Genomic DNA, 19,311 nt, shown 5'->3' on the forward strand with positions numbered 1-19,311 from the left:
GCAGGAGAATCGCTTGAACCCAGGAGGTGGAGGTTGCAATGAGCCGAGATCATGCCACAGCACTCCAGCTTGGGCGTTAGAGCGAGACTCCGTCTCAATACTAATAATAATATTAATAATTAAAAATTAGCTGGGCACGGTGGCTTCAGCCTGTAGTTCCAGCTACTTCAGAGGCTGAAGTGGGAGGATCCCTTGAACCCAGAAGGTTGTGACTGCAGTGAGCCGTGATTGTGCCACTCCACTCCAGTCTATGGGGCAGAGCAAGACCCCATCTCTAAAAAATAATTTAAAATAAATGGCTGGGCCGGGCGCGGTGGCTCATGCCTGTAATCCCAGCACTTTGGGAAGCTGAGGCAGGCAGATCACAAGGTCAGGAGATTGAGACCATCCTGGCCAACATTGTGAAACCCTGTCTCTACCAAAAATACAAAAAATGAGCTGGGCATGGTGGCGTGTACCTGTAATCCCAGCTCCTCGGGAGGCTGAGGCAGGAGAATCACTTGAACCAGGGAGCTGGAAGTTGCAGTGAGCCGAGATCGTGCCACAGCACTCCAGCCTGGTGACAGAGCGAGACTTCGTCAAAAAAAAAAAGAGAGAGAAGGCAAAAAGATGCTCCAAGCTCAAAGTGATTCATTGCAGCATTGTTTGTTATATGAAAAAAAAAAAAAGAAAAAAAGGGCCAGGCACAGTGAGTCATGCCTGTAATCCCAGCACTTTGGGAGGCCAAGGTAGGAGGATCGCTTGAGTCCAGGAGTTCAAGACCAGCCTGAGCAACATGGTGAAACCCCACCTCTACAAAAAAAAAAATACCTATATATATATATACAAAAATTAGCTGGGAGTGGTGGCACGTCCTTGTAGTTCCAGTTACTCGGGAAGCTAAAGCAGGAGGATCACTTGAGTCTGGGAGGCAGAGGTTGCAGTGAGCCGAAATCATGTCACTGCACTCCAGCCTGGGGTCACACAGTGCAGAGTGATACTCTGCCTCAAAAAGAAGGGGGAAAAAAAAAAAAAGGAAATAACTCTTAAAGGATTGGGTACATGAATAACAGTTCATCTATCCTGGTGTGCCACAGAGTTTGAAAATGAAATTATAGATCTCTATGAACCTATAAGGAAAGACTCATTCATTTCCTCTGCAAGCCTTTATGAAGTTCCTGTTGTATACCTGGTACTATGAACTACAGACACAGCAGTGAATAAAACAGACAAAAATCCTGCCCCCCCCCCCCACCATCCCAGGACTCTCTCTGTAGTTGGGGAAACAGACGACAGGCAGAGTCCATCAAGAAAATATATGGAGGCCGGGCGCGGTGGCTCAAGCCTGTAATCCCAGCACTTTGGGAGGCCGAGACGGGCGGATCACGAGGTCAGGAGATCGAGACTATCCTGGCTAACACAGTGAAACCCCGTCTCTACTAAAAAATACAAAAAAAAAAACTTAGCCGGGCGAGGTGGCAGGCGCCTGTAGTCCCAGCTACTCGGGAGGCTGAGGCAGGAGAATGGCATGAACCTGGGAGGCGGAGCTTGCAGTGAGCTGAGATCCGGCCACTGCACTCCAGCCTGGGTGACAGAGCGAGACTCCGTCTCAAAAAAAAAAAAAAAAGAAAATATATGGTGGTGGGAATGCTGGAAAGAAAAATAAGGGCCGGAAATGAGATGGGGAACCTTTTTTTTTTTTTTTTTTTTTATTTGAGACGGAGTTTTGCTCTTGTTGCCCAGGCTGGAGTGCACTGGCGCGATCTCGGCTCTCCGCAAGCTCCGCCTCCCGGGTTCAAGTGATTCTCCTGCCTCAGCCTCCCGAGTAGCTGGGATGACGGGTGCATGGCACCATGCTCAGCTAACTTTTTGTATTTTTAGTAGAGACAGCGTTTCACCATGTTGGCCAGGCTGGTCACAAACTCCTGACCTCAGGTGATCCACCCGCCTTGGCCTTCCAAAGTGCTGGGATTACAGGTGTGAGCCACTGGGCCTGGCTGCAGAAGCAACTTTTTAATGGGATGATCAAGGAGTCCCTTAGGGAGTGAGAAGGAGGGGATGTGGGGAACAGCATCCAGGAGTGGGAATAGCATGTGCAAAGGCCCTGTGGTGGGAGCAGCCTTGGGTAGAGAGCAGATGTCTCCAAGTGTTTCTTCAGGCTGCTATAACAAATATGCCATAAACTGGGGTAGCTTATGAACAACAGAAATGTATTCCTCACAGTTCCGGAAGCTGGGAAGTCCAAGATCAAGGCACCACAGATTCACTTCCTAGTTTGTAGATGTCCGTCTTCTCACTGTGTCCTCAGTAGGCAGCAGAGGGAGCAGGGGAGCTCTTGGGGCCTCTTTTATGAGGAGCAGAGGGATGGAGGAGCCCAGCCAGCAGTGAGCCTCATGCAGCTGCACGTCCTCCACGCGCAGGGAAGCCACAGGGGGAGTCCAGTTGGGAGGCGTCTTAGAAAAGAAGGAAATGAAGAAATGAGGAAGTGCTAGACCCGAGGCTGCAGGTGGTGGGGGACAGGCAGGTCTGGGGTCTGGGATAGTGGGTTTGGAGGTGGGTCTGGGGAAGCTGGGGTCCTTGAAGTCTGACAGTTTGAGGATGGGGGGTCCTGAGATTTGGGGGCTCTGAGGTCTAGGGATCCAGGGATCTGAGAGTCCTGGAATCTAAGGGTCCTGGAGTCTGGGGGACCTGAAGTCTGGGAATCCAGAGGTTTGGGAGTCCTAGGATCTAGGGGTCTTGGGATATGGGGGTTTGTTGGGGGAGGTTCTGGGGTCCAAGGGTCTGGGGATCCAGAGGTCTGAGAGGCTTGGGGTCTGGGGGTCTGGCGTCTGGTGGTTCTGAAGTCTGGTGATCCAGAGGTCTGGGAGTCTTGGGGTCTGGGGGTCCTGCAGTCTGGGGGCACTGGAGTTTGGTTGTCTCAGGGCCTGGGGGTCTTAGGATGTGAGGGTTCTGGGGTCTGTGGGTGCTGGGGCCTGGGAATCCAGAGGTCTGGGAATCTTGGGGTTTGGAGGTCCTGGGGCCTGAGGGTACTGGGGTCTAGGGATCCAGAGGTCTGGGGGTCCTGGGATCTGGGGGTCCTGGGGATCTGGGGATCCTGGGGCCTGGGGATTCAGAGGTCTGGGAGTCTTAGGGTCTGGGGCCCCTGGGGTCTGGGCTTTCCTGACATAGCCCCAGCTGGCTACACCCAGGTTTCTGGGAAAGGGGACAGCTCAAGACTCCACTGGCCCCCTCCCTGGCTGAAGGGAGCCTGGAACTTTCAGAGGCCACCTCCCTGTGGTCCCTCTGCTGCCCCCCAATGTACCTGAAGCCGTCCCAGGCTTAGTCCCAGGCAGGGCCAGCCAGTCTGCACAAACACGTCCAGGCAGCCGCCAGAGATGGCCCCAGACAGACAGACACCAGTCTGCCCCCCAGGGATACTCAGAGATGCCAAGAGACCCTCAGACACACTTGGGGACCACCATCGGCATGCAGAGACACCTAGGGACACTCAGAAAGGCCCAGGGATGCCCAGAAAACCTCAGAGACCCCCAAGACCCTCATAGACATTTAGAGACCTTCAGAGACTCCCAAAGACCCTCAGAGATCCCCAGAGATTTTCAGAGACATCTGGGCTGGGCTCGGTGGCTCATGCCTGTAATCCTAGCACTTTAGGAGGCTGAGGCGGGTGGATCACCTAAAGTCAGGAGTTTGCAACCAGCCTGGCCAACATGGGGAAATGCTGTCTCTACTAAAAATACAAAAATTAGCCAGGCGTGGTGGCGCACACCTGTAATTCCAGCTACTCGGGAGGCTGAAGCAGTAGAATCACTTGAACCCAGGAGGCAGAGGTTGCAGTGAGCTGAGATTGTGCCACTGCACGCCAGCCTGGGTGACAGAGCAAGACTCCATCTCAAAAAAAAAAAAAAAAAGATAAATATTCAGAGACATCGGGACCATACAGAGATCCTCACAGACCCTAGAGATGCCCTGGAAAGCCCAGAGGCCCCCCTCCAAGAAACAAACATGGAGAGCCAGGCAAGAAGCTCCCTGGAGCGGCCCCGCCTCAATTCCACCCCATCACCACATTCATCTGACACCCTCAGATCCTCAGAGCCCACCCTGAGCTGCGTGATGCCAGAGCCCCTCCAGGCCTCAGCCTGGGTGCTGCCCCAAGATCCCCCAGTCTAGGGAGTGGGGCAGCCATGGATGCCTGGCCCTGTGGGGTCAGATCAGGCTGGAGTAGGGTCAAGGGCTGCCCTCCCATTTCCCCAATCACCTGCACAGACCCCAAATCTCCCACCCCAGCCTCCTCCTTCCCGGTTTTCTGCCACCTCCATCCTCTCTGTGACAGCCATGGGGGCAGAGCAGGAGGGTTTAAAAACCCTCCCCCAGGCCAGGCGCGGTGGCTCATGCCTGTAATCCCAGCACTTTGGGAGGCCAAGTTGGGAGGATCGCTTGAGCCCGGGAGTTCGAAGCCAGCCTGGGCGACATAGTGAGATCCTGTCTCTACAAAACAAAACACAATTCTTTTTGAGACAAGGTCGCTGTCCCACACCCAGGCTGGAGTGCGATGCCAAACTCATTGCTCACTGCATCCTCAGCCTCCAGGACTCAGGTGATCCTCCCACCTCAGCCTCTGGAGTAGCTGGGTCTGCAGGCACGTGTCACCATGCCCGGCTAATTATTTGTATTATTTTAAGAGATGGGGTTGGCCAGGCGTGGTGGCTTATGCCTGTAATCCCAGCATTTTAGGAGGCCGAGGTGGGCGGATCACGAGGTCAGGAGATGGAGACCATCCTGGCTAACAAACACGGTGAAACCCCATCTCTACTAAAAATACAAAAAATTAGCCAGGCGTGGTGCCAGGCGCCTGTAGTCCCAGCTACTCTGGAGGCTGAGGCAGAAGAATGGCGTGAACCTGGGAGGCTGAGCTTGCAGTGAGCCGAGATCGCGCCACAGCACTCCAGCCTGGGCAACAGAGCAAGACTCAGTCTTACAAAAAAAGAAAAACAGAGATGGGGTTTTGCCATGTTATGCCCAGGCAGGTCTCAAACTCCTGGGCTCAAATGATCCTCCTTGCCTCAGCCTACCAAAGTGTTGGGATTACAGGCATGAGCGACTGTACCAGGCCAAAAACTTTATTTATTTGTTGATTTATTTATTTAGAGACAGGGTCTGGCTCTGTCGCCCAGGCTGGAGTACAGTGGTGCAATCTCCGCTCACTGCCACCTTCCCTTCTCGGGTTCGAGTGACTCTCGTGCCTCAGCCTCCCGAGAAGCTGAGATTATAGGTGTGCGCCACCATGCCCAGCTATTATTATTATTTGTAGAGATGGGGTTTTGCAATGTTAGCCAGGCTGGTCTCAAACTCCTGGCCTCAAATGATCTGCCCACCTTGGCCTCCCAAAGTGTTGGGATTAGGGGCATGAGCCACCGTGCACTGCCTTAAAATTTTTTTTTAATTAGCCAGGCATGGTGGTGTGTGCCTGTAATCCCAGCTACTCCGGAGTGAAGGGGGCCAGCCCCTCCACGCCTGTGGGTATTTCTTGTCAGGTGGATCGAGAGACTGAGAAAAGAAATAAGACACAGAGACAAAGGACAGAGAAAGAACAGTGGGCCCAGGGGACCAGCGCTTAGCATGGAGGACCTGCGCCGGCACCGGTCTCTGAGTTCCCTCACTATTTATTAATTACTATTTTCACTATCTCAGCAAGAGGAATGCGACAGGAGAGCAGGGTGATAGTGGGGAGAAGGTCAGCAAGAAAACATGTGAGCAGGCCGGGCGCGGTGGCTCAAGCCTGTAATCCCAGCACTTTGGGAGGCCGAGGCGGGTGGATCACGAGGTCAGGAGATCGAGACCATCCTGGATGACCCAGTGAAACCCCGTCTCTACTAAAAAATACAAAAAGAAAAAAAAAATCTAGCTGGGCGAGGTGGCGGGCGCCTGTAATGCCAGCTGCTCGGGAGGCTGAGGCAGGAGAATGGCGTGAACCCGGGAGGCGGAGCTTGCAGTGAGCTGAGATCCGGCCACTGCACTCCAGCCTGGGCGACAGAGCGAGACTCCGTCTCAACAAAAAAAAAAAAAAAAAAAAAAAAGAAAACATGTGAGCAAAGGAATCTGTGTCACAAATAAGTTCAAGGGAAGGTACTATGCCTGGATGTACACATAGGCCAGATTTATGCTTCTCTCTACCCAAACATCTCAGTGGAGTAAAGAGTAACAGAGCAGCATTGCTGCCAACATGTCTCACCTCCGGACACAGGGCGCTTTTTCTCCTATCTCAGAATTGAACAAATGTACAATCAGGTTTTATACCGAGACATGCAGCTCCCAGGGGCAGGCAGGAGACAGTGGCCTTCCTCTTATCTCAACTGCAAGAGGCCTTCCTCTTTTACGAATCCTCCTCAGCACAGACCCTTCACAGTGTCGGGCTGGGGGACGGCCAGGTCTTTCCCATCCCAGGAGGCCATATCTCAGACCATCACATGGGGAGAAACCTTGGACGATAACCGGCTTTCCAGGGCAGAGGTCCCTGCGGCCCTCCTCAGTGCATTGTGGCCCTGGTTTATCCAGACTGAGAATGGCGATGACTTTTCCCAAGCATACTGCCTGCAAACATTTTGTTAACAAGGCACATCCTGCATAGCCCTAGATCCCTTAAACCTTGATTCCATACAACACATGTTTCTGTGAGCTCAAGGTTGGGGCAAAGTTACAGATGAACAGCATCTCAAGGCAAAGCACTTGTTCAGGGTACAGGTCAAAATGGAGTTTCTTATGTCTTCCCTTTCTACATAGACACAGTAACAGTCTGATCTCTCTTTCTTTTCCCTATAGGGAGGCTGAGGTGGGAGGATCCATTGGGCCCAGGAAGTCAAGGCTGTAGTGAGCCATGATCATGCCACTGCACTCCAGCCTGGGCCACAGAGAGAGACCCTGTGTCTAAACATATATATATATATATATATATATATATATATATATATACATATATATATATAAACTCCACCTGCAGGTCCCCTGCTGGTGGAATCCAGTCTTCCCCAGAAGAATGGGGAGGGCTGAGCCAAGCACCAGAGGCCCTCAACAAGACTTGAGAGTCTGGAGGGATCTGAGGGGCTCTAGAGTCAGCGGTCAGGACCAGAAGTAGGTGTAATGACCACAAGATTGGGTCAGGGAGGACTTAAGGGCACAGCTGGAATGTGGACTGACACGGACATCATGGACCTGTATGCATTCATTCATCAAATGATGATTGAGGCCGGTTCAGATGCTTCAAAGCTGTGTGACCCAGGACTTGCGCCTCAACCTCTCTGTGCCTTAGCTGCCTCCTCTGTATTTTTATTTTTATTTTTATTTTATTATTATTTTTTGAGACGGAGTCTTGCTCTATCACCTAGGCTGGAGTGTAGTGGCATGAACTTGACTCACTGCAACCTCTGTCTCCCGGGTTCAAGCGATTCTCGTGACTCAACTTCTCAAGTAGCTGGGATTGCAGACGCACGCCACCACGCCCGGCTGATTTTTGTATTTTTAGTAGATACGGGGTTTCACCATGTTGGCCAGGCTGGTCTCGAACTCCTGACCTCAGGTGATCCTCCCACCTTGGCCTCCCAAAGTCCTGGGATTACAGGCGTAAGACACAGCTCCCAGCCCAAAGCATGACTTTTTAATAACATGAGAAGACCTTATTTAAGGTCACATGGCCTTGTTTGTTATAGTAATTTTTGTTTTGTTTGGTTTGGTTTTTAGACAGAGCCTGGCTCAGTCACCCAGCATAGGGTGCAGTGGCACAATCACGGCTCACTGCAGCCTGCACCTCCTTGGCTCAAGTGATCCTCCTACCTCAGCCTTCCAAGTAGCTGGGATTACAGGTGCACGCCACCACACCTGGCTAATTTTTCTCTTTTTGTGGTAGAGACAGAGTTTCGCCACGTTGCCCAGACTGGTCTCAAACTCCTGGGCTCAAGCAACCCTCCAGCCTTGGCCTGCCAGAGTGCTAGGACTACAGGCATGAGCCACCGTGCCCGCCCTGCTGGTTCTAGTAAAATTTTAAAAGCCACTGAATACCTTTGGGAGAGTTGTGGGGAAATAAAACGTGGCATGAAGGCAGCCACGATTGGCCAAGCATGTCCCACCTGCAAGGCTTGCATTTCTTGGCTGACAGTTGCTCTGACCACGAAGGCCACGTCACTGGGCCACATGGCTCTCTTGAGAGCAGTCCTCAACCACAGACGGAAGGAGAGTTGGCTGTAAATACCTCCGCTCCCTCCACCCTCAGGTAGGACAACAGAAGCACCTCTTCTGTGCTGTCTCGCTGAGAAAGGACCCATTCCTGGTTGCTTACGTTGAATCTGCTCGCTGGCGCCCCCTGCAGGGCTCCCCTTCCCTTCCTGCCTCTTTACCTCCAGGAGGGCTTCTGGGATCACCTCTCAGATAACTATGCCCCTGAATTGAGTCTTAGAGTCTCCTTCACCAAGCCACCAATTTTTTTTTTTTTTGTAAGACGGCGTCCCGCTCTATCTCCCAGGCTGGTGTGCAGTGGCAGCATCGCGGCTCACTGCAACCCCCAGGTTCAAGCAATTCTCCTGCCTCAGTCTCCTGAGTAGCTGGGATTACAGGCATGTGCCACCACGCCCAGATAATTTATGCATTTTTAATAGAGACGGGGTTTCACCATGTTGGCCAGGCTGGTCTCCAACCTGATCTCAGGTGATCTGCCCGCCTTGGCCTCCCAAAGTGCTGGGATTAGAGTCGTGAGCCACCGTGCCTGGCCCAAGCCACCAAATTAAGACAGTTATTTTTGTTTTGTTTTTTCTTTCTTTCACTGCACTCAGTCACTCAGGCTGGAGTGCAGTGGCGCGATCTCAGCTCACTGCAACCTCCACCTCCTGGGCTCAAGTGATCCTCCTGGCGCAGCCTCCCATGTAGCGGGGACCACAGGTGTGGGCCACCACACTTGGCTAATTGTTTGATTTTTTTATAGAGATGAGGGTCTTGCTATGTTGCACAGGCTGGTCTCAAACTCCTGGCCTCAAACGATCCTCCTGTTTTGCCCTCCCAAAGTGCTGGAATTACAGGTGTGAGCCAACATGCCTGGCCTAAGTCAGCACATTATAAAGGAGATTAGGCAGTAATAGTGCTGCGATGCTGCTCTGCCTATGGAGTGGTCATTCTTTTTTTTTTTTTTTTGAGACGGAGTCTCGCTGTGTCACCCAGGCTGGAGTGCAGTGCAATGGTGCCATCTCGGCTCACTGCAACCTCCGCCTCCCGGGTTCAAGCGATTCTCTCATCTCAGCCTTCTGAGTAGCTGGGATTACATGTGTGCCACCTCGACTGGCTAATTTTTTGTGATTTTAGTACAGATAGGGTTTCACCATGTTGCCCGTCTGGTCTCGAACTCCTCAACTCAGGCAATCTGCCTGCCTCGGCCTCCCCAAGTGCTGGGATTACAGGCGTGAGCCATGGCAACCAGCTGTAGCCATTCTTTTATTATTTTACTTTCTTAATAAACTTGATTTCATTTAAAAAAAAGTGCCATGGCCAAAAATTAGAGTCAAGGGGACTGGGAGACTAGGGTGGGGTGATTTCAAAGTTTTTTCTTATTTTGAGATGGAGTCTTGCTCTGTTGCCTGGGCTGGGGTGAGTGGCACAATCATGGCTCCACCACACCCAGCTAATTTTTTATTTTTTGTAGAGACAAGAGGTTGCTCAGGCTGGCCTCAAATTGCTGCCCTCACGTGATCCTCCCTCCTTGGCCTCCCAATTGCTGAGATTACAGGCATGAGCCACCGTGCCTGGCCTGGTTCAGTTTTTTTTTGTTTTTGTTTTTTGTTTTTTGTTTGAGTCTGAGTCTCGCTCTGTCATCCAGGCTGGAGTGCAGTGGCTCAATCTCTGCTCACTGAAATCTCTGTCTCTCAGGTTCAAGCGATTCTCCTGCCTCAGCCGCCTGAGTAGCTGGAAATACAGGTGCATGACACCACACCTGGCTAATTTTTGTATTTTTTGTAGAGACAGGGTTTCACCATGTTGGCCAGGCTGGTGTTGAATTCCTGACCTCAAGTGATCCGCCCACCTCGGCCTCCCAAAGTGCTGGGATTACAGGTGTGAGTCAGCGCGCCCAGCCTGGTTCAGTTTTAAACGGGCTAGTGAAAGAAGGCCTCTCTAGAAAAAAACATGGACAAACAAGAAGAAAAAATGTGCCGGGGGGAGTTCAAAATGGGGACAGGACTTTTGGGGGTGTGATGTGACTGGGTGATGTTCTCTGCATTTGTCTCCTCCTTGCCATGAAATAATTCAGTACAGAAATATGTAGATACACATCTGTAAGCCGACCTGGTAGCAAGGGCAAGGTCAAGAGAGGCAGACTAGATTCCACCGCGGACACTTGGGGTCCTTAGCTCAGGGAGGCTTCAAGGGGGTGCTGGGGCAGGACCTGCTGGGACTCTCAGGAGTTGCTATATTGAGTCTCTGCTGCCCTCAAGTGGTTATACTCGGAACCGCAGGTGCTGGCTCCCTTGGCAAAGGCAGGCAACTCCCTAGGCCACATAGAAGGAACATTGATAATCTTTAGTCCATTTGCTCAGCAACAAATATTTGCTGAGCACCTACTGTATGCCAGAAAGTGTTATAAGCACTAGGGGCACAGCCCTGAACAAAACATACAAATTTCGGCTGGGCGCAGTGGCTCACACCTGTAATCCCAGCACTTTGGGATGCCAAGGCAGGTGGATCACCTGAGGTCAGGAGTTTGAGACCAGCCTGGCCAACATGGTGAAACCTTGTCTCTACTAAAAAAAAATACAAAAATTAGCCGGGCATGGTGGCACACACATGTAATCCCAGCTACTCGAAGGCTGAGGCAGGAGAATCGCTTGAACCCGGGAGGGGGAGGTTGCAGTGAGTTGAGATTGCGCCACTGCACTCCAGCCTGGGCAACAGAGTGAGACTTCATCTCAAAGAAAAAAAAAAGTATCCAGGAAGATCCAACAAGGTAATATAATCCAAACGGAGGTTTGAGGGCCTCTCTGAGGGTGTGTCACTGGAGCTGAAGCCTGAAGGATGAAGAGAAGCTGGCCATGGTGTACAGTTGTAGAAAGGGTATCCCGGCCAGGAGAAAACTCCGTGCAAAGGCCCTGGGGTGGCATGACCTGGATGCCTTTAACATAATCATGTCAAAACATGCTCAATGTCAGGTACTTAGCAAGTGTGGACTCTGTGGTGTTGTTAAGCCAAAGGGAAGAAAAGACCCGAGAGGGATGGACCTTAGGGTACCTACCACAGGAAATCTTTCTTCCCCCAGTAAGAAGAGAGACTGAATCTGGGCACAGTGGCATGCATCTGCAGTCCCAGCTACTTGAGAGGCGGAGGCGAGAGGATCGCTTGAGGCCAGGAGTTCAAGACCAGCCTGGGAAACAAAGTCAGACTGTCAGACCCCCCCACACACACAAAAAATAAAATTAGCTGGGCTTGGTGGTGCGTGTCTGTTGTCCCAGCTACTCGGGAGGATGAGCTGCGAGGATCGCTTGAGCTCAGGAGTTTGAGGCTGCAGTGAGCTGTGATTGTGCCACTGCACTCCAGCCTGAGTGACAGAGTGAGACCCTGTCTCTAAAAAACGAGGAGGAGGGCTGGGCGTAGTGGCTCATGCCTGTAATCCCAGCACTTTGGGAGGCCGAGGTGGGTGGATCATTAGATCAGGAGGTCAAGACAAGCCTGGCCAAGATGGTGAAACCCTGTCTCTACTAAAAATACAAAAATTAGCCAGGCGTGGTGGCAGGCGCCTGTAAGCCCAGCTACTCGGGAGGCTGAGTCAGAGAACTGCTTGAATCCGGGAAGCGGCGGTTTGCAGTGAGTCGAGATCACACCACTGCATTCCAGCCTGGGCAAGAGAATGAGATTCTGCCTAAAAAAAAAAAAAAAGGAGGAGGAGGCAGAGGCTGGCGCTCTAGAGAGATGAGGTGAGGGATGGGCATTGCCAGGGTACCTCGAAGTCAGACCTGGTGCCTCCACTCCCTGCTGTGTGTCCCCAGGCAAGTTGCTTTGCTGCTCTGAACCTTTCTCAGACATAGGTGAGGTGCCACCTATGGGTCTCTTTTTTTTTTTTTTTTTTTTGAATTGAGACGGAGTCTCGCGCTGTGTCACCCAGGCTGGAGTGCAGTGGCGCGATCTCGGCTCACTGCAAGCTCCGCCTCCCAGGTTCACGCCATTCTCCTGCCTCAGCCTCCGAGTAGCTGGGACTACAGGCGCCCGCCACCACGCCCGGCTAGGTTTTTTTTGTATTTTTAGTAGAGACGGGGTTTCACCATGTTAGCCAGGATGGTCTCGATCTCCTGACCTCGTGATCCACCCGCCTCGGCCTCCCAAAGTGCTGGGATTACAGGCTTGAGCCACCGCGCCCGGCCCACCTATGGGTCTCTTACAGGACACCCTTGATGCTGTGATGAGCCTCAGTTTCCTCATCTGTAACATGGGGAGAAGAAATGACAGCCAGGAGTGGTGGCGCATGCCTGTGGTCCTAGCTACTTGGGAGGCCAAGGTGGGAGCATTGCTTAAGCCCGGGAGGTGGAGGCTGCGAAGGCAACTGCTTGAGGTTCAGCGAAAGCACTGAAGCAGAGCGCTGGGTACATAGTGGGGCTTTCAGTAACTGGCTCTGAGTTGAGGATTCAAGGCCAGGTGGGATCAGGCCGGATGAGGGGGTACCTGGGAGGTGACCCCAGGAAGCTACTGGTAGGGAATGGGACGTGAGACAGGAAGGGAAGGAGCTCTACAGGGGACACCAACTGCCAACAGACATGACACATGTGGATGAGTGGCGCTCAGACCCACCTGAGACAGCTGGGGGACAGTGTAGATGCTCATCTCAGAGGGGTCCCACTCAGGGGCGAGGAGCGTGGGGTGTTTTGGGTTTGGATTTCTTTTTTTTTTTTCTCCTGACAGAGTTTTGGTCTTTTTGATCTTGTTGTGGAAGTGGGGGAGGGAGGACAGACCTGAGGGTGGGAGGTTGTAGGTTCAGCAGAGGCTCCTCGGCCAGGAGTGCAGTGGCACAATCTCAGCTCACTGCAACCTCCGCCTCCCGAGTTCAAGTGATTCTCCTGTCTCAGCCTCCTGAGTACCTGGGATTACAGGCATGCACCACCACACCTGGCTAATTTTTTGTGATTTTAGTAGAGATGGGGTTTCACCATGTTGGCCAGGACGGTCTCAAACTCCTGACCTCAGGTGATCCACCCGCCTTGGCCTCCCAAAGTGCTGGGATTACAGGCGTGACCCACCACACCCGGCCTTGTGGGGTGTTTATCCACCCCCAACCTCAGTTTGATTTCCCAGAAAACAGACCCAGGATGGCACACTGAGAATGTGGGGTACATGGGTATCTGGCCATGGGAGCTGGGGAAGGGCCCTGCAGGGGGCGCCCAGGAGCAGGGCAGGTCGTGGGAAACGAAGCTCAGTCCTGTTGGAGACCTTAGGGAGACTGGCATGCACTTAGAAAGGGCATTCCCAGGGCAGGCGCGGTGGCTCACACCTGTAATCCCAGAACTTTAGGAGGCCGAGGTGGGCGGATCACCTTAAGTCAGGAGTTCAAGACCAGCCTGGCCAGCATGGTGAAACCTTATCTCTACCAAAAATACAAAAATTAGCCGGGCATGGTGGCAGGGGCCTGTAATCCCAGCTATTCGGGAAGCTGAGGCAGGAGAATCGCTTGAACCTGGGAGGCGGAACTTGCAGTGAGCAGAGATTGTGCCACTGCATTTCAGCCTGAGGGACAGTGTGAGACTCCGTCTCAAAAAAAAAAAAAAGGCCGGGCGCAGTGGCTCACGCCTGTAATCCCAGCACTTTGGGAGGCCGAGGCGGGCGGATCACAAGGTCAGGAGATCTAGACCACGGTGAAACCCCGTTTCTACTAAAAATACAAAAAAAATTAGCCGGGCGCGGTGGCGGGCGCCTGTAGTCCCAGCTACTCAGGAGGCTGAGGTAGGAGAATGGCGTGAACCCGGGAGGCGGAGCTTGCAGTGAGCAGAGATTGCCCCACTGCACTCCAGCCTGGGCGACAGAGCGAGACTCTGTCTCAAAAAAAAAAAAAAAAGAAAAAAAGAAAGAAAGGGCATTCCCTTGGCCAGAGAAAGCTGCAGGTGAGAAGCAGCAGAAGCTGGCGGTGGGGAGTGCAGCCATGTGGTTAGGCCCAGGGTGGCCTGCAGCCAGCGTGCACCCGGAGCTACCAGCAGCTGCTACAGACCCTCCTCCGAGACCTGGGATTTCCAAGAGACACCTTGAGTCTCCCAGACCAGACAGGGTACTGGAGGCACTCCGATGGGTGGGGTATCACCTATAGGTCGCTCACATGACATCCTTGGTTCCTTTACAAGCCTCAGTTTCCCCATATGTAACATGGGGAGAAAAAATGATGGCCGGGTGTGGTGGCACATGCGTTTGGTCCCAGCTACTCGGAAGGCTGAGGTGGGAGGATCACTTAAGCCCGGAGGCTGAGGCTGCAGTGAGCTGTGATTGTGCCAGTGCACTCCAGCCTGGGTGACAGAGTGAGACCCCCATCTCTAAAAAGAAAACTTAGAGATGCCGCCTCCTTCTTTGGTCTGGCAGGAGGACGTTACCAGATGATTGAAGCTGGACGCACCAGTTCCCAAGAGTTAGTTTGACTCTGGAGTTCAAGTGCAGGGCAGATGGGTGGGGCTTTGATATGTGGCCAGTGGGAGCCACAGAAGGTGCTAGAAGCACAGCAGTGTACCGGCTTTGGTTAAGTTTTGTGGAGGACGGACATGGGAGTGGGAAGTTGTAGGTTTGGCAGAGGCTCCTCGGTCAGGCCCTCCTGTGTCCCTTCTGTCACCCGGAGTCCGTTGCAGTCCTGTGGGATTGGTGGCATGACCTAATGGCTTGGAGGGGTCACTGAAGTTCAGCTGTCTCCCAGTCAAGGCCACACAGTGAGCCACGGCACAGCTGGGTTCAAACCCAGGCCCAGAGTCTCTATCTGTGAATTTCCGCCTCCGGGCAACTAGTCTTGGGGTGTAATCCCCATTTCAGAGACCCTAGCTGGCTGTCCAAAGAGGGAGGCTGTCTGAACACCCCGCTGCCCGTGCTGGCCACCCCCCAGTCTTCCTGGATTGAAAGCCCAGCTCCTGGCCGGCGCGGTGGCTCACGACTGTAATCCCAGCTCTTTGGGAGGCCGAGGCGGGTGGATCACGAGATCAGGAGATTGAGACGATCTTAGCTAATACGGTGAAACCCCGTCTCTACTAAAAATACAAAAAATTAGTCGGGCGAGGTGGCGGGCGCCTGTGGTCCCAGCTACTTGGGAGGCTGAGGCAGGACAATGGCGTGAACCCGGGAGGCGGAGCTTGCAGTGAGCGGAGATCGCGCCACAGCACTCCAGCCTGGGCGACAGGGCGAGACTCCGTCTCAGAAAAAAAAAAAAAAGAAGGCCCAGCTCCTCCCACCTCCCACCACCCCCGGCCTACCCTCGTGTTCACCAGCTGCTGTGGCTGCTCCCACCCTGGTGTTGTTTGGGTTTTAATTTTTGTGTTGCATTTAGAAAATTACCCATAATTACAGCTTCTGAGAGGAAACGGTCTCCTAGCACAGACCCGGCTCCCAGCTGTGGCCGCCTCCCACGCACGGCTGGGGAGGGGTTGCAGGGGCCGCCAGCCCCGGTCCTGGCCCCTCCCAGGGCCCCCCACTTTAATGAGGAGGCGGGAGGGAGGCTGCTTCCGCCACCTATGGAGAGGAAAAACCACCAGCAGGAAAACCCAACCCGGCCTCCTCTGCGGGAATCCGGAGTGCTCGTGGGCCCCCCACTGCTGTGTCCTCAAGGAGACAGGACCCAGAGGAAGGCGGAGGCGGCCAACTGAGGACGAGGACGGGATGCGTTATTTCATCTGAATACTGCCAAGTCCAACTAGGGACTGTGCGGAAACAGTCTTGTGGGGGCAGTGCCCAGGGAAGGCTTGGAGGAGGAGGAGGCAGAGGAAGAGGAGGAGGAAGAGGAGGAGTTGGCCTCCTCCACCAGGAGGACCAAGGAGGAACCCTTGGCCAAAGGAGGAGCCTCAGTAGGCCAGGCCAGAAGCCAGAGAAACAGCGTTCCAGGCGGCAGGAACCGCTAGCGCAAAGGCTTGTGGGTGGGACTGTGCAGGGTGGATCCAGGGTGAGGGCAAAGTCGGCCCCTTCTTCCGGCAACCCCCCTGTCCTAAAAGCAGATTCTCCTTAGGGGCTCCTCCAGGCACAGGCCCTGATCCGTATTTAGGGGACATCTGTGGTGGCTGACTCACCACTGTCCACCCCAAGAAGCACAGACCCAGCCAAGGACCTGCCCTGGCCCCCTGTCTACCTGAGCCCCTTACTGGGGCAACCTCCCTGCCCACCCTGTGCCACCCTGATCTCACTGGCAACCCCACGGAGCTTCTTAGATGTTTTTAATTTTTAGTAAGGGTCTTCCTCTGTCGCCCAGGCTTAAGTGCAGTGACACGATCACAGCTCACTGCAGCCTTCACCTGCTGGGTTCAAGCCATCCTCCCGTCTCGGCCTCCGAAGTGCTGGGACTACAGGCACACGCTGCCACCATGTGCGACCTCCCATGGAGCTTCTTAAAATCCCATCCTCTTCTCGCCGTTCCACACCCTTCCATGGCTCCCTATTGCTCTTAGAAAAAAATCTCACCCCCTCCCCGCTGGGCGTGGTCTAGCTCTCTGCCTTCCCTGCTATCATCCCCCTCTTCTTCCCACTGCTCCCGCCACGGCTGCCTCCTGGCCCTGCCTCCTGCCTCCAGCGCCTTCGCCATGTGCCCACCTCAGGGCCTAAGCACTTGCTGTGACTACAGTCTGAATATTCCACTTCCAGGTCTTTCAAATCCACCCCCCCTCCCCGTTATTAATTTTTCCTCCCCGCCCTGCCCGGCCTTTGCGTGGGTGAAGGGGCCCTTTCTGCCGGTTCTGCCCCCGGAAGGCGTGCGCCCTAGTTGGGAGTGAGCGCGGCTCAGCCTCCCCGACGCCGCGTGGGACCCAGGGCCCGCTACCCTCGCACTTTCCCGCCGGCGCCCAGGCTGTGTTTGGAGATCCTTCCCAGTTGCCATGAGAACCGCGCTCCTCGCTCCCGCCCTCCGCGCCTCCCCCATCGCAACTCTCTGGGCCGCCGGCGCCTCCGCCTCCCTCCCTCCTTCCCTCCCTCCCTCCGCCTCCGCCCTCCCCCGGGAGCCCGGCCGACCCTGCCGTCGCCCGTCCTGTCACCAGGGGTCCCCTCCCTCTTACGCACGTGGCACTCCCTGAAATTGCCCCAACTGACTCGCCAGCTTTTGACTGTCCACCTCCCCCATCAGATTCTGGGCTCTAAAAGGCAGCAACGTGTACCGGCTGGGTCTCCGGAGCCCAGCACACAGAAGGCGCTCAATGCATGTTTAATGGGGTGAAGACTCACATTGGCCCAAGGAACCGTGGCTCACGGGGCGAGGGACCCCACCAGGGCACACGGGGCCCTGGTGAGCCACGGAGCTTTGGGAGATTAAATTCGGGGTGCCAGGAGGGGCATCTGCCGGGCCTGGGAGCCCCGATTGTCACCAAGGCTCTGTGTGACTTTGGGTGAGCCACACCCTCTCTGTGCTTCATTAGGAGTAGGCGCTGGGTGGGCAGTGGTGGGGGCGGTCTTTAGGATGACAGTGACCTAGACGCCGAAGCCCATGCTTCCCGTGGCCCCCCAGGCTCCGGGCCGTCGCCAGCCTAAGGCCCTGCGGAATTGTGCGAGCCCCTCCTTCCCGCAGCCGGGGCCCGGAGGCCCGCGGGAGAGGAAGCTGGGGGAGGGGGCGGCCGGCTGGACAGGAAGTGAGAAGGGCTGGCGTCCCCCCTCCCGCGCCGAGGCCCCTCGGGGAGGAGGCGGGGCTGGGGCCGGCCCTGCCCTTCCCTTCCTCTCCGCGGGTCTGGAGCCCCAGCGGCTCCCGACTTCCCGCCGGCCAGAAGGCTTGGGGTGGGGGCGGAAGGGTTCTCACGTACTGGGGGGGCCGGCCTCTATCGGGGAGGCATCTGGGGGTCAGCTGGCAGCGAGAGACGTCCACACATTCACACACAAACACACACACGAAACGTGAGCGCACAGCCACACACAGGTCCCAGGGAGCTGGCGGCCTACCCACGCGCGGAGGCACACACGTGCACATTCGGCACACATTTGTGCACACAACCTCACTGGGCGGCTTGGCCCGACTCGGACCCATAACTGCCACCGCGCAGCCAGGGACAGTCGCCGAGACAGCGATCACTTACTGGGTGTTTGCCAGCTCCCCACGCACAAGGATGCACACGTGCACTCACACAGGAGCCGCGTGTTTGCACACACATAGAAAAAAAAAGGAATAGCCGTGGCAAACACAGAAACATCTAGACCTAGAGTCAACTGCACCGCCTTCCCGTACCCTGCCTGTCCACACACGACCCATTGGTACGCGGACACCCGCGCCCTGCGGGGGTCCCTGCCTCAGTATCCGCCCCCACTCTCTCTGAACACCCTTGGTGGGGGGATGACGGGTCCTAGAAGGGGAAAAGGGCACCCACTGCCTGCACCCTGACTCCTGCAGACAAAGGTGGGATGCGTCCCATTTACAGCTCACAGCACCGAGGCTGAGAAGCCCAAACCCAGCACCTAGTATTGTAACCGGGTGTTATTTGAGGGTGGTGCCGGGTGGCTCTCACAACCTGGGTATTATAGGAACTTTGTTTCTGTGTGTCTGGATTGTGTCTGTGTTGTGTGACTTCGGGCGGGAGGCTGAGTGTCCGCAGGCCCTGTGACTGTGGAGCTAGGTAGGGTGTGGTTCTCAGGAGGCCGCAATAGTGCGCCCCAAGGTGACTGTGAGTTAACGGCGTGGGCTCTGTCCACGGCTGTTGGAAGCTGTGGCATGGCCTTGCATAAGCGTGCTTCTGCGTGAGGCTGGGTGCCTGCGTGCGGTGGCCTGTGTTTAGTTGTTCCAGGACGGCCACTGTGAGCTGGGTGTGTGGCAGTGTATATGTGTGTCGCTGGGCGGGCTGTGTGTGCTGTGGTTCCCACCCGTGCTGAGTGTGGGTAGCTCTGCAGGGTGAGACACCCAGTGTCACTGCCTGAGGCTTTATGGGGCTATCCGCAGTCGTTCCAGCAGCGGGGTATACTTTTGTTGTGTAAAGCGCTATGTTGAGTGTCGCTGCAAATGTGTGTGGCTGGGTGTACAATTTGGGTGGCTGGCTCCATGAGGTGAGTGAACGTGTGCTCGCGCGCGTGTGCAGCCGCGATCAGCTGTGCGTCCCTGGGTGGCCGTCCCCGATCCTGACCCGCGAGTGTGTAGCCGCGCCCCCACCCCCTGCAATGGGCACTGCGCGTGCGCGCTTGGCCCGC

Source organism: Theropithecus gelada, chromosome 19, assembly GCF_003255815.1.
Source record: "Theropithecus gelada isolate Dixy chromosome 19, Tgel_1.0, whole genome shotgun sequence".
NCBI lineage: Eukaryota > Metazoa > Chordata > Mammalia > Primates > Cercopithecidae > Theropithecus > Theropithecus gelada.